Genomic DNA, 12564 nt, shown 5'->3' on the forward strand with positions numbered 1-12564 from the left:
CCCCACTCCCTTTTTCCCTCTCTGTGTTATTTCTCTCTTGGCCTGTGGTGAAGTATGAGCACTTGTTATGCATTCTCCATGGTAGCCTTTCTTCTGGAATAGATTAGCAGGGCAGGGAGGAAGGGGAATCAGTGGCAAAGTGAAGGCGGCGTAGAGAGAAGAAGGTGTAAAAGCGAGAGGAGTGTGAAAAAAGGGATAGAGGGAAAGAGCAATGGAAAAAGGAAGTAAGCGGCTCAATAATAGGGGGAAAAGGTGGATTGTGGATGAAGGAGGGAGAGTGGAGTGATAGATAAGGAGACAATAGAATACACAACATTTGGCTCATACCAGCCTTTTCTTTAGAAATTCAGCTCTGATAAATGTCATCACTGACAACTGTGCCCTCAAAACGTCCTCTACATACCAAGCAGGTTTTCATAGTTTTCACAAGCCCCATACGCCCTATTTGCCATGCCGTTACATACACTACATTGCAATCTCTGGACTCTTTCCTCGTTCTACGGCTTATTAACCAACACTCGGTCACTTCCCCACTCGCATTTGCAATGTATAACATCATGAGCTGTCATCACTCCACTCCCCTTCCCTCCTCTCTTCCCCCTCTCCTTTTCCCTCTCTCTGGTGTGAGCTGGCTGGGTTAAAACCACAGGTCTCCTCTCTCTGTGTTGGCGAGAGCACATGACCGCAGCCACTGAACTGCAAGTACGTAAATGGACATTCTCTGCCTCCTTTCTGCAGAGTGCGGATTAATTTGTTTTAGTCTGCCGACCACAGGTCTCTTGTAAGCTCACACATATTCACATACTCATGCATAAACTCTTGCTGTCATCATATATGCACACAATACAGTAATAATGGTTAGTCATTATCATGTGTGCTTTGATAGTTAGCAATCAGTAGTGCTTCATCCACTTAATTTAACCTATCTATCTGACTTAGGCTATAATATGTAGGTGTATTAGGCACAGTAGAGAAAAAAAAAATAATAAAAAAATGAGTAGACTACTGCCTAAACAACTTTCGAACTCTTTATGCATGGCATAAGTAACAAGAGGAAAAACAATGTGACTGCGTTTGAATTGCTAATAGGTAGAACTGTTCCTTTGAGCTTTGTGGAAAAAGTGTTTAACATTCAGGCTGGGCTGTCCACACAGGCTGCCCGAATTCCTCAAATCTGTCAGCCATGCTGGCCAGCTGTCAGTTACCTCTAATTTGCTGCAACATAACTGACCTTATGGCTGCTGATAGATGCATGCACGAATACACAGAAAAACCTTTCGTCTTGTGAGGAGCAGTTTTGTACTTTTCAGATTTCAGAATGTAGGGTTGCATTATCGTCAAATTTTGCAAGAGCAGTGAGGGTGCCAGGTGCTTTAGCAAACATGCTATTCTTCAATCATGTCTTCATATTTTTGGGAACTGATGTTTTAACCTAGCACAGTTTATGCTGCCATTTGAGCAACAATATTGACTCAGAAGGATTAACTGCTCTAAATGGCCCTAAAGGGAATGAAAGAAGAGATAAATCAACACAACAGGAACAGGTATATTTCATATAAAAGGAATATTCTGGGTTGAAATCAGGTTAAGCTCAATCAACAGCATTTGTGGCATACTGTTGAATGTTAAAAATTGCTATTACAGTAAGCCACTTACAATGGAAGTGAATGGGTCCAGTTGCTAAAATACTCACTGTTTCAAAAGTAGTCACAAGATTATACACATTATACATGTTAACATGATTTAACCTTATCTGTGTAAAGTTATATCCAACATTACAACTTACAAACCCGTTAATCTGGATATTGGACATACTGTGGCAAGAAAAATATGTGAACGCTTTGGAATTAACTGGTTCTCTGCATTAATTGGTCTTGAAATATGATCTCATCTTAATAAAGTCACAAGTATAGACAAACACAATGTGCTTAAGAACACACACAAACAATTATAATATTTCATGTCTTTATTGAACACATCCCATTAAACATTCACAGTCCTGTGGAAAAAGTAAGTGATTTAAAGAGGATTTAATAACTGGTTGATCCTCCTTTGGCAGCAATAACCTCAACCAAGCGTTTCTGGTAGCTGCGGATTAGACCTGCAGAACGTTCAGAAGGAATTTTGGACCATTCTTCCTTACAGAACTGCTTCAGCTCAGCCATATTCTTAGGATGTCTGGTGTGAACAGCTCTCTTGAGGTCATTCCACAGCATCTCTATTGGGTTAAGGTCTGGGCTCTGACTGGGTCACTTAAAAAAGTGGATTTTCTTTTTTTGAAGCCATTCTGTAGTAGATTTACTTCGATGTTAAGGGTCATTGTCCTGATGCATCACCCAACTTTGACTGAGCTTCAGCTGGCACACAGCCACCCTGACATTATCCTGTAGGATATCTTGATAAACTTCATTCATTTTTCCCTCGATGATGGCAAGCGATCCAGGCTCAAAAGCAGCAAAGCAGCCACAAACCATGATGCTCCCTCCACTGTACTTCACTGTTGAGATGACATTTTCATGCTGGTATGCAGTGCCCTTTTTACGCCAAACGTAGTGCTGTGATCTTCTCAAACAATTCAACCTTAGTTTCATCAGTCCACAAAACGTTTTCCCAGTAACGTTGTGGAGTGTAAAGGTGGTATTTGGCAAACTTCAGACATGCAGCAATATTTTTGTTGGAAAGCAGCAGCTTCCTTCGTTGTGTCCTACCATGGACACCATACCTTTTAAATGTTTTCCATATAATAGATTTATGAACAGAGATGTTGATGTTAAAGTGATGTTAATCTTGATTGTAGGTCTTCTGAGATCTCTTTTTGTAAGGCATGTTCCACTTTAGCAGATGCGTCTTGTGAATAGCAAACTCAAAATGTTTGAGTGGTTTTTATAAGTCAAAGTGGCTCTAACCCACACCTCTAATCTGGTTTCATTAATTGGGTGCCAGGTTTGCCAACTCCTGACTCTAATTTGCTTTTGTTGACGTCATTTGCCAAGGGGGTTAACATACTTTTTCCATACTTTTTTGAATGATGTGTTTAATGTGTACAAGAACAATAAAATAATTTGTGTGTTATTCGTTATTGTAACTGTGATGAAGTTAAAACCAGAATTTAAGACACATTTATACATAAATGCAGGTAATTCCAAGGGGTTCACATATTTTTTTCTTGGCACTTTTACTTTTACACATGTAAGGCTAATAAGCCATTTTATGACACTAAAATCATGTTAACATGTATAATGTGGCTATACTAATGAAACAATGTGTGTTTTAGCATTTGTGGACTGGCCCCATTGACTTCCATTATAAATGCCTTACAGTAACTGCTATATTTTATTTTATTTATTTATTTATTTATTTATTTTACATAAAAAGGGGTTAGTGAAAAGAATTTTTTATGGTAATCAACATTGTGCCACAAATGCTGTTAACTGAGCTTGAAGAAATATTCCTGATTCAATGTAAGTTAAGTTCAGTCGACAGCTCTGTGGCATAATATTGATTACTAGAAAGATTATTTAGATTCGTTCATCATTATTTTAAAAAGGGGTGATTCTGGGTTTCAGTGTGGCACTTACAATAGAAGTGAATGAGTACAGACACATGATTTTGATGTGATAAAATCACGTACTAATTGCTAATAACTGTGTAAAGTTATATCCAGGTTTACGATTTAGTTGCCATGACAACATAATGTGTTATCCCTGTAATCAAGGTAGTCCGCCATAAAAGCAACATAATCACATGTGAATCAGCATGTTGTTTCCTAGAGTTCAGTAAGATCGGCCACATTATGCCGGCTCACTGACAAGCGCCATCTAGGGTACAACGGGGCTAAATGCCTCCCGGGGTAAAAGGCACTTTTGATTTTACTTTCTTCCTTTATTTTTCTTAACACCTGTTTGTCACTATACATGAACACTGCAAAATATTCCTGATCCATGAGATCATTGCCTGCAATGTATAAAGTTTGATTTTGAGGTAATTTTATCTAATATTTAATCATTTTTAAAATGTTGAAAATGTATGTAGCTAATGAGAATCCCTGAAACTATCACATTTATTTGGAGACAAAATACAGTTTTGTTCAAGGTGATTAAATCAAATGTTTTTTAATAAGATGATTTCAATTAATAAGTGCTTTTATAAAATAATAAACTTCACATTTCTGACTTAAAACCCTCCAAAAATTGGCCCCATTCACTTCCATTGTAAGTACCTCACAGTAACCTCGATTTTTGCCTTTTTAAAGAAATGGAGGGACGATCCAAAATTATTTTTTATCGTAATCAACATTATGGCACACATGCTGTCAGTTGAGCTTAACTTGTATTGAACCTAGAATATTACTTTAACTTGAGATTCAAAAGATTCATTTTAAAGAAACTCTAAGAGCTGAAAGCCTTAAACTGAGCACTTTTGATTTCCTGTAAATCATAGGACGAGGAACAGAAAAATAACTTGAAAACCACAATTCACAATTCTGACTCTCAGTACATGGCACATTGGTTTGATTAACATACATGGTTAGCCATTTACACAACAAGACATCAAGGTGCAATTCACTTCTGGTAGAAATTTACTACATAGCAATATAACCACCGGCACAACAGAAAACAAGACTGCATGGAACATTTTATTTAAAACAGCTTTCATGTTTTCTATCAAGAATGTGCTGTAATAAAGGATGAGTGTAGGAGTGTTGCAGTTTATGCAGGTAGAACAGTTGTTGTGAAAGAAGAGATAATGAAATATAATGCATTTGACAGATGTTGGGAGTACACATTCACACACAGTGAACCCTATCAAGGTCAAATTTACCAGTGTGCATTTGTCAGTCTGTGGCGCTTTCCTTAGGGTTACTGTAATAAACCTCTCCACCTGCACACAGGCATTCACTGTAACACAAAAATGTACTTCTTACTGTCATAATTTCTCACACCATTGTCCTCCTCCACATTTTATGTTGACTATTTTAGAGAGAAACTATTTCAAACTGGTTAACGATGTTCAAAGAGAATTTTTGTCTGTTGTTGTTGTTGTTGAAAAAGATTAACAGATGTGAGATAAAAGCAAGGTTTCTGGGAACACCAGGTATGTGTTATCCTGATTTACAATAGATCACAAATGCATCAAGCGGGAATTTGTGACATTAGAGGATTAGAGAATCCACACTGTTTAATCTGTAATTAAGTTGAACATCAGGATTGTGTATCAATTTCTCATATTAAATGCACTTAAATTAAGATTTAAGTAATTAAGATTAAGCATCAAGAAGACAAACCTACTTAACTAGCTGCCTCTTGACACTGACACAATAAACGGGACTGGATGGCATGGTTAGGGGGTTGAGTTTTATATAAGACTTCCCTGTTCATATAAGTTCCCTGTTTGTGGTTTGGGTTACACTACAGCTTAATGAATCATTTAGCGCTAAAACACTTTTGAGAACAAAATCTGATTTAGATGTATTATTATATGTGGCTGTTTGCCACATGCCTCATCTGTTTTCACTTATAATGTTGCACTCAGGAGAACTGCTGCTGCCCCCCTTTGGACGTGTAGAGAACTTCTTGAGAGAGAGAGAAAAAATAAAAAAACTTTTTGTGCCCACTTTCATGTTTTGTCATTGTTGACACGACAGTGATAGACTAGGCTTACTCTTAGATATTTACATATTTGAACTAATTGACTATTTCCATCTGTAATAGTGACGTGCAGAAAATCAGTCTGTGTTCTGATGGTAACCGTCCTATCTGCTATACGAGGGTTTGTGTTTTGCTGTGCTGCTGGTGTGATGACACTGGAAATATTTTTACCATGACTTGTGAGTTGCTTCTTCGTAGATGCAAACTAGGGGGTTGAGAAGCCCTGAGCACATAACAGAATGTCAAGGGGACGTTCAGTCTGCGCTGTTTTCCCCCTAATTATTTTTTTGTATTTGCAATTTAACCTAACGAATGAAGCAAACAGAACAGAAAGTGTCTCGAGACGCGTTTTTAAAAGTTACTTTAAGGGGCTTTTACACCGAACGCGTTTTCTGCTTCCGTATGCGCTGTTTTGTAATTGTTTTTCTATGTAAACATGTGCTTGACAGACGTCTTTACGGTTGCACCGCCTATCGCGTTTTAAAGACACCTTGTCAAGTTAAAATGAACGTCAACTTTTGAAAAAGCGTCTCGAGACACCTGCGTTCTAATACTGAAAAACAAGCTCTGTGTGAACGGCCCCTGAGCAGTGTAGCTACTGGATGAGCTCTCAGGGTGTGACAGGTTTCCTCAGCAGCCACTCCATAAATATCAGTCTGTGGGAATCCTTCAGTTGACACAGCTGAGAAGCAGGTGTTATTCAGTCTGCTAATGTCTTTCCCACTCCTCCTCCCCCTGTCCCTGGTTCTCTCAATCCTCATTATTTTCTCTACCCATTTCTATATCTTACTGTGATATGTGCGGGTGGGAGCATCTGTTAATGTGTGTGTGTGTGTGTGTATGAGTGAGAGAGAGATTTGAGGCCTAAATGAAAACGTACGTTGTTCTTCTGATTGGCCTCCACAGACCCGCAGGAATCACAGGGTAATTAGCTGAAGACTACCTCCACCCCGTGGCGGTCCACGAAGGTGCAATTAGTCTACATATGCAGTTAGGACCATATTGAGTGCTCTAGTTTTAGTTTCCAGTTTATGCATTTATTACGCTTGCACGGCAGCAGTGTATTGACATTCTTCTTTCTTTCTCACGATTTTGTATAATTCATTCAGCTTGAACTGCATAATGTACAGACGCCAACCTTGTTTACTTTAGGAGTCTGAGGCCACATTATTCTGGATTTGAAAACTGCATTTTTGTTTTCAAAACGCTCTCTGTCCATACTGCCGTTTTCAAGCGTTTTTTAAAATGATCTTGTCCACAGTGAAATGTATGAAAACTCTTAAATCCCAATACTACGCATGCGAAAAATCGCCATTCAGTGTGCAGTCAGAAATGCAATTGTCCTGGGATCCAACGCCAGACAGCAATTCCAAGTTAACTTCCCGTCACCTTTGAAGGAATGCAATGTGAAGGTGTACAAAGTAACATTTATCTTTAACAATGCTATCAAAGTAAATAGCGGGCACAACAACGCCGCTACAGCCTGGGCCGCCATCTTGATTGTTTTGGGTTGAATGGACCACATGACTGCGTCACATGACAACAAATACATCATCACTTTCAGATATCCGTTTTCCATGTCCACACTACAACGTGATGATGGCGTTTTCAAAATTATCCACTTGTAGGAGCAGTTTCGAAAACTAGATTTTCGATGTCAAAACACGCCATCTCAGTGTGGACGGAAGGCCACAATGTTTTGGCACTACATCTTATCTCAACACATTTATTGAATGGCTATGCTCCTCTTATTGTTGAACTTATTTAAAGTTCAACAACGACAAACCGTGGTTTAAAACAGAGCTCAGGCAGCTTCGTCAGGCCAAAGAGGATGCTTACAGGGGTGGGGATAAAGTCTTGTACAATCAGGCCAGGAACATACTGAATAAGGAAATCAGAGTGGCTAAAAGAAGATACTCTGAGAAGCTGAAAAACAAGTTTTCAGCTAATGACCCCGCATCAGTGTGGAGTGGCATGAAACAACTCACAAATTACAGGACTCCTACCCCCAACCCTGTGGTGGACCAACATCTGGCTGACGACCTGAATGTGTTCTACTGCAGATTTGAAAGGCCCAATCTCACACCCCACACCCACTCTGACCTTCACTTCACACAAACATAAACACTTCCTGCAACCCCCCTCCTCCCCCCTCCTGCTACTCAACCTGCACTTAAGATCTGTGAAGATGATGTGAGCCGCGTCTTTCGGAAACAAAAGACGAGGAAAGCTTCAGGCTCAGATGGAGTCTCACCAGCGTGTCTTCAATCCTGTGCTAACCAGCTGGCCCCCATCTTCACACAGATCTTCAATAGATCACTGGAGCAGTGTGAAGTCCCATGCTGCTTCAAATGCTCAATCATTATTCCTGTCCCAAAGAAACCAAAAATCACAGGACTTAATGACTACAGACCTGTCGCTCTGACATCTGTGGTCATGAAATCATTTGAGAGACTGGTGTTGGCCCACCTGAAGAACATCACTGGACCCTTTCTAGATCCCCTTCAATTTGCTTATCGAGCAAACAGGTCTGTGGATGATGCAGTCAACATGGGACTGCATCATATCCTGCAACATCTGGACAGACCAGGGACATATGCAAGGATCATTTTTGTGGACTTCAGTTTGGATTTCAACACCATCATCCCAGCTATACTCCAGAATAATTACACCAACTCTCTGTTCCCATGTCTATCCGTCAGTGGATTACCAGCTTTCTGACGGACAGGCAGCAGCTTGTGAGACAGGGGGAACTCACTTCCAGCACCTGTACAATCAGCACTGGTGCCCCCTAGGAATGTGTGCTCTCCCCACTACTCTTCTCACTCTACAACAATGACTGCATCGCCAAGGACCCCTCTGTCAAGCTCCTGAAGTTTGCAGACAACACCACTGTCATCGGCCTCATCCGAGATGACGATGAGTCTGCATACAGAAGGGAGGTTGAACAGCTGGCTGTCTGGTGCAGTCAAAACAACCTTGAGCTGAACACGCTCAAAACGGTGGAGATTATTGTGGACTTTAGGAGTAACACCCCAACACTGACCCCCCTCACCATTCTAAACAGCACTGTGGCAGCAGTGGAGTCATTCATGTTCCTGGGCACTACCATCTCACAGGAACTGAAGTGGGAGACACACATTGACTCCACTGTGAAAAAGGCCCAGCAGAGGTTGTACTTTTGCAGTCAAAACAACCTTGAGCTGAACATGCTCAAAACGGTGGAGATGATTGTGGACTTTAGGAGGAACACCCCAACACTGACCCCCCCTCACCATTCTAAACAGCACTGTGGGAGCAGTGGAGTCATTCAGGTTCCTGGGCATTACAATCTCACAGGACCTGAAGTGGGAGACACACATTGACTCCACTGTGAAAAAGGCCCAGCAGAGGTTGTACTTCCTTCGCCAGCTGAGGAAGTTCAACCTGCCACAGGCGCTGCTGGTACATTTTTACTCAGTAGACATTGAGTCTGTCCTCTGCACTTCAATAACTGTCTGGTTTGGTTCAGCTACGAAATCAGACATCAGAAGACTACAAAGGACAGTTCGGACTGCTGAGAGGATTATTGGTTGCCCCCTGCCTCCCCTTCAAGAACTATACACTTCCAGAGTGAGGAAAAAGGCTGGAAAAATCACTCTGGACCCCATTCACCCTGCCCACTACCTTTTTGAACTGTTGCCTTCTGGCCGACGCTTCAGAGCTCTGAGCACAGGAACAGTTTTTCCCCTCAGGCTATCCATCTCATGAACAGTTAAACTGCACCATTGAGCAATAACTATGTGCAATACACAGTTTAGTCTTTTTTTTTTATATTTATCCAACACATCCAACCTCTTCTGCCATTTCATTCCTCTGAAAAAAAACAAAAAACATTTGCAATTTACATAACAGATAACACATTTGTATTAGATTTGCATTACATATGTGTATGTGTGTATGTATGTATGTATGTATGTGTGTGTCTGTGTGTGTATGTACGCATGTGTATAACTATTTTTTATTTTTTATTATTATCTATGTCTTGCTGCTGTTTTTGTATTGTTTTTGTATTGTACACTGGAAGCTCCTGTCACCAATACAAATTCCTTGTATGTGTAAGCATACTTGGCAATAAAGCTGATTCTGATTCTGATTAATCTTGACATTTCATCTGAACATCAAAAGTATAAAAAATAGTAATTTCAACTTGTCCCTCCTTTAAAAAAGCAAAAATCATGGTTACAGTGAGGCACTTAAAATGGAAGTGATTGGGGCCAATTTTTGGAGGGTTTAAAGGCAGAAATGTGAAGCTTTTTATTTTATAAAATCACTTTTATTAATTCTTCTGTTAAAACTTTTGTATTATTTGAGCTGTAAAATTGTTTAAATAGTCATTTTTACAGTCATTTTAGGGTTTGTTGACATCATCATGGCAAGTTGTATAACTGTCATTAACTTTACATAGAAAAGGTTAATAAGTGATTTTATCACACTAAAATCATTTTAACAAGCATATTGTTTACGTCTTGTGGCTATACTTTTGAAACAGTGATTATTTTAACGTTTATGGATTGGCCACATTAACTTCCATTGTAAGTGCCTTACTGGAACCCAGATTTTTGCTTTTTAAAACAAAAGGTGGGGCAAGTCAAAATTAAATTTTATGGTAATCAATACAAATGCTGTCAATTGAGCTTAAAGGAATATTCCGGGTTCAATACAAGTTCAGCTAAATCGACAGCATTTGTGGCATAATGTTGATTACCAAAAAAATTAATTGCGACTCGTCCCTCCTTTTCTTTAAAAAACAAAAAACAAAACAAAAAAAAAGCAAAAAAATAAAAGTTACAGTGAGGCTCTTACAATGGAAATGAATGTGGCGAAAACAAAAGCACTTAAATTAATTCTTCTGTTAAAACTCATGTATTATTTGAGCTGTAAAGTTGTTTAAATCATAATTTTACAGTCGTTTTAGGGTTTGTTGACATTATATCGTCATGGTAACGAAGTTGTCAAATTGGCTATAACTTTACACAGAAAAGGTTAGTATGTGATTTTATCACACTAAAATCATGTTTACACACATATCCGCTGTCTTGTGACAATACCTTCAATACTTGAATTGAACCCAGAATATTGCTTTAAGAATTATATCAGATGTATATTTTACATTCTTTATTGCATTCTTTTAACTAAATGAGCAAATATTTCTGTTTATTTCAACTTATTAATATGTTGGATGATGATTATCCTCTACATGCTAAACATTTATCTAAATATGTTACAATTTAAAAGCTTTTATCTCATATCTGTTGCACATTGTTCTTAGCGGGGCATCTTCCCCCATATTCCCCCCTTTTATGAAATTTGATTAAAATTTGGAAACCTCTCATTTATATTGTAAGAATATTCACCATTCATAATTTAGTTGAGAGCGAAGGTGTCATTGAAATATTTGAATATTTAATTGTGATTGGTCTACTTTCTTGCATCTAATCTCATACTGAAATTTGATTGGTATTTTCTTGCAACTATTTAACTGTAACTGTTTATCTGTATTTAATTTTGCAAAACCAAAGCCTACCTAATCTAAGTTTACCTAAAACTCAACCTGATCTAAACTTAACCGATCAGTAGAGTGTGTAAACATGATAGGAAGCTGTTGTGTGTGACAAAAGCAAGTAATTGTCACATATTAGATGGAAACGATGTCCAGCGACATCACTGGCTGTAGTGAAAGTCGTAGGAATTCAAACGAGTGCAGTTGCACCATATCATACGAATTAGCCAAATTTAGAATAGTCGTATGAATCCTGATGATTTTGCTGTGAGAGTGTGTTGCAAAACAAAAACACTTATTTGGCTGCCTTGCAATCACTGGTATTTTCTTCTGGAAGAGCAAATCTATTTTTTGCTACTATTTTGTGACATGCTGATGGTTACTTATTATCATAAGTTATTGAGTAGTCGATTGTGTATTAGGCCTATGTCTATATGTCATATATACTGTAGGTCTATTTATTAAATGGTCACACTTTGTTCTGAAGCCCCACACTATCAGGATTATAACAGTGGCCTGATTGTGTAGCCTAATGCTGTTGTAGGTCAATCCACGTTTATGGAGTTCACCGAAGGTTAATGTAGGCTACAGACTAATTTAAAATCGTTAAACCACTCTGGTAAAATCAATTCAGAGATTGAAGGACAATGAGCTTTTAATTAATGTCTGAACATCCATGTGAAACCTTAAAATTATTGAGGATGATTAGGCTGCATTTCCCATTATATTTTATGCCTCGTTACACTAAATACTAATAGTTATCTCATTGTAAAAAAAATAAATAAAATAGTTTACTCAATTTAAGCTGAATGTTTTACTATTCTTACTAGTTTTAATTAAGTTACTGTAACTCTCTAAACCCTAAAGTTGTCATTAATAAAAACATTTAAGTGGTCCTAACTAAACAGGACTTGAAATGTCACATTTTGGAACTCAAATACATACGTTCTTTAAATGTTGGCTTCGAGTACTACTAACTCAGAATTATCAAGTACAAAATTGTGGCTGTGTGGAATAAATTAATGTATTAATAAATGATTACGTGCTATAACTCAATTTAAATAATTAAATAATACAATGATACTTTAATTACAGATGAGTTAAGTTTAATTGTAACTAGTTAACAGTACTTAAATAATTAAGTTCACTTAACTTGAGCCAAATGAGTTTGTTTACTTAGATAAAGCATGCAAACCAATTGCCTTACAAAATCTAAGTAAGGTCAGTTTATTCTTTGTAGCTACAGTGCACACTCACATTTACTTTTGCCTCAACCTAACGAAAATAAACAGAAAAAGCGGTTTACACATTCATGCGCCACAAAAGTGTCCTCTTTTTGCCATTAATGAGAGTAAATGTGTTTGTTCGGCGGGT

Source organism: Myxocyprinus asiaticus, chromosome 43 (assembly GCF_019703515.2).
Source record: "Myxocyprinus asiaticus isolate MX2 ecotype Aquarium Trade chromosome 43, UBuf_Myxa_2, whole genome shotgun sequence".
NCBI lineage: Eukaryota > Metazoa > Chordata > Actinopteri > Cypriniformes > Catostomidae > Myxocyprinus > Myxocyprinus asiaticus.